The sequence below is a fragment of the Tupaia chinensis genome, unplaced genomic scaffold, assembly GCF_000334495.1.
Source record: "Tupaia chinensis unplaced genomic scaffold, TupChi_1.0 Scaffold000652_1, whole genome shotgun sequence".
Taxonomy (NCBI): Eukaryota; Metazoa; Chordata; class Mammalia; order Scandentia; family Tupaiidae; genus Tupaia; species Tupaia belangeri.
This window is the reverse complement of record NW_006160173.1, coordinates 1,326,340-1,330,396: the sequence shown is the minus strand read 5'-3', so window position 1 is coordinate 1,330,396 and position 4,057 is coordinate 1,326,340.

The following is a 4,057-nucleotide window of genomic DNA, read 5'->3' as shown; positions in this document are numbered from 1 at the left end:
ACATAAGTATCTAGAATTTGAGGTCTGCCTAACTCCAAAATACTTGCCAATAAACTCTAAAGTGTAAGTCTATCTGTAATACCAGATTGAAAGATACTTATTTAGATACACATGCTCATAGTTGTGAATATTTACCAAAAATCCTTGAAAAAGTGGGTCAAAGGGATTGATAGTATTTTTATGTAAGGAAAATAGAGGTTGTATAATGCAATGTGAAAGATGTTAGTGCTTTCCCGAACTTGCTATGGTAATAGCCGAAATTAATTTCTCAAAAGCTGTAAAATTTGGCAGAGGTATTTGGAGATTGAGAATATCCCTTTGAGAACAAAAAGAAATTAAAAAATATAAGAGGAATGATCAAGGGGAGAGAATCCCTGCTCACCTTTCCAGATGTCACAAAGTGGTAGCTCATGTTTAAAAAATGATATAAAGAAAATTCCCCAGGGGAAGAATCAAGCCAACAGCTTTAAAAAGCAAAATAGCTGCAGAAATGTTTAAAGGAGTACACAGACTGAAAAAACCAGGGTGAAGACTTGGAAGCAGAAATCTGTACAGAAATAACAGGTCTGTAAAGCTAGGGCGACGAGAGAAGAAAGAGAAAGCCTGGCAAGAATAAAGCCACTTCCCGCAGACATCTGAGGATCGTTACAGGGAAACAAGACAGAGGATTGGAGAGTGAAAAAGGCACAGGTTAAGTTGGTACCAAAGAAAAACAATGGTAATGTGTGTGTTGCCTGAATAATGGGAGCAATCTTTATAACAGAACTTCAGAAACAAGAAAGAAGAAGGAATCTGAGCTGATGTAAGTGCCAACAAAAGAATACAGAAGTGATTTTTTGGGGAAAAATATCACAGCTCAAGCAGTGAGGAGTTCAAGGTAGAAACTACTCTAATAGGATAATATAGTCAAATTAAGCCTGTCTTTAGATACTATTTACTACAATATTTAAAAGTGCTCATCACACTGGAATCTTGCATTGGTAATTTTTGAGTTGAAAGGCATGCATTAAAAGTTGGAAACCCATGAAAGTTGACATTGATTTCAAGAGTTTTGGATGCATAACATAAGACGTGTGGTAGGTGCCACAGTAGGTGGGAAAGAGCTGTTGGCTTGGGGAATCTGAAGACATCATACTTTAAAGGGGAAAGTGGGAAGAACATTAATTTTATTTCAATGAAACAAATGTTTGATCAGGAAAACAACAACACAAACAGTTTCTCTTCAAGACCATCTGTCTGAATATTGCTGAAATATGTGAAGACATTTCCCAACAACACCATCAGTAGCTCTTACTCAGTGGTGGGGGAAGTGTGTGTGTGAAAGTTGTCTAAATCAAGGTGCCAAAAAAATGAGACAAACCTGATTTTCTAGCTTTCGTGTTTGTGTGTATGTGTGTCTGTGTGTGTGTGTGTAGTCTAAACACTCTTTTACAAAGAGATTCTTAGATATTTCCAGGGAAGTAAAACACTGAAGTGAAAGCATGATGCTAATCCATTGTATATAATCACTTTATTTCATGAAGATGACACCAGTCTTTGAATTACAGGAGGAATGCAAGATGTAGACAAATATTAATAGTGTTTTTAGAGAGCTGCAGAAGAAAAATTAAACAGATCAAGGTAGCAAAACTATAAACACGGGTATCAGGTGCAGAAGAGGCACAATGAATGTGCAATACAGACCAACTCAGCGGGAATTCTCGGCCTGAACTTTATATAAGGGAAAATAATGTGAAATATAATGAGATTTGGTAAAGGACAAAACAAACAAACAAACAAACAAACAAACAAAAACAATAAAGAAACTAAAGGGAAAGCCAAAATAGAGCAAGGCTGAATAGAGTGCTGATGTTTTGTGCCTTGGTTCTGTGTCACCCCCACAGGTATGTGGTGCTTTTGTTTGGGAATTTTTCAGGTCCCACTGGAAGGGTAGGGCTGAGTCACAAGAGGGCTTTCATGCTACACAATTTACTATCGTGTTTCCATGTCTCAAAGTGAACTGTTACATTACTTCGGGGAACAAACTTCAAATTCCACCAGATCGTGTGAAGAAATGAGGGAATGGAAGTACTTTACTGAAGATAAAAAATTTTTCAAGGAAGAAAAGGGCAAATTATAAAAAGGATACAGTAAAGTAGATGACAGTGTAGAGTATAAAGCCTGAGGCTTAAAAAGGAAAACTAGGAAAGGTATCACACTTAGAAATATCAAAGGAGATCTACGTATATGTATAAAATAGAAACTGATGGTCTTGAGGATGAAGATATAAAAAGAGGTTTTTAAACATCTAAAGGAAATAGTGAAACTGGGTCAAGGTAAAGATGTCTTTTTGGAATGAAGCAAACTTTGGGCTAAAATACCTACAAAATTCTGCCCAAGAGAACTAGGTGAGGAAGAGACAATGGAACACATTCCCTGACTAAATTGTTTAAGAACTAGGTGAGGAAGAGACCATGGAATACATTCCCTGACTATAAATTGTTTGAGAGAAAGAGAGCTCAGGTTACAATAATATAGTTGTCACAATGCCATTGATATGTGTGCATGTACATACACATGCATGCATTTACGTATGTGGGTGAGCTGTCTGTGTACATTCTCTTTCACATGCCATGCTCATCACAGTAACCCTTCAGGATAGAATAGTAACTTTAATTCTCAAGAGAAAGCACCAAGTTTTAAAGCAATATGTCAACTTTACTAAGAAAAAATAATTATTAATTCTTCTCATTAGATTGTGCCTACTAGTAAACTTTGTCTCCCTGTTACCCAGGGAAAACCAGCTCTTGGAACACATAGAGATCCCCACCTCTGCACTTCTCAGCCCACACCTGAGCAACACTCCCACAAAGCGGTAGCCCTTCCTCTGAACTTTCTTCTAATAGAGTCTTTGTGTTTAGGTCACAGCCTATTTGCTGTTTTCTCTTCAGTCCTGTGAAGAGACTAGATCTTCTTTGGGGGGGGAGGGTTCCTGCTTCCCTACCAAGTCACTTGTATCTTCTTTTTTGTTAAAAGCAGGTCTTGTGTCTGTCCCCAGATTCCCGTTTGAGGGTTTCTTTAGCCAACTTGGTGTGCTTATAACACAGTGCTAAAACAGGATGACTAGGGGTACCACTGATCACTCACTTGACTGAACAGTTTCATAGGGCCCAGTTTTCTGTGTCTTCTTGGACACAGTATGTAACATTTCTGGTCATCATCTTTGAGAGAAAGACATGTCCAGTCCTTTAAGTAGGCTACACATACTAGTATACGATGTATTCAGGGTCTTGGTGAATCAATGTTCTTTATACCTTAAGAGATAGAAACCATTGTGGTCTCAGGGGAGGAAATCAATGGGCAAGAAACTACAGAAAAAAATTGGGACTTAGGCACTTTATTAAATGAGTGTGGGGAGAGCAGAAACATGAAAATAGCGATACTCAGTGTGAGGTTAGTGCAAGTGTATATATACTGTTTGTTACGGTTCTACAAAAAGAAGTTGAGGTTAACTATTTAGAAAGCAGTCAATCTAACTTACACTAGTAAGTAAATAAGCCAAAGCTAGTTCATATGTTCCATTAAACACTTTACTTACATTATGGATCTATATGGTGTTTGTTCACTGTAAAAAATAACCCACAATTTCTATTTTATTTATAACTCTTGGCTCAGTGAAAGTTGAAGTGCAAAGGATATAAGTTAAGCTTGTATAATAATACAAACTTTCAATTAACAAAGTTTATCAACTTTATATTTATTTTCTTTTTCTTTTCTTCAATATAATATTTATGGCAATTAATTTTGTGTCTTTAGAATGTAATATTAAACATTTAGGCTTATATTTGTTACACTATTAACATTCTTTTTGTAGGAATCAATTTTTACTGCATTTTATAAAATTAATGATCTATAATTGAAAATAAATCTGGAAATTAAAAAAAATATTTTTTAAAACCAACAGTAGATTGGAAAGCACTATACTAGAAAGCAGTCATTTTGTCAGGAGTACTTGCCAGAGAAGTAAATTACACTGTGAAACAGACAAAAATATAGAAAAGTATTAATGGACAATGAT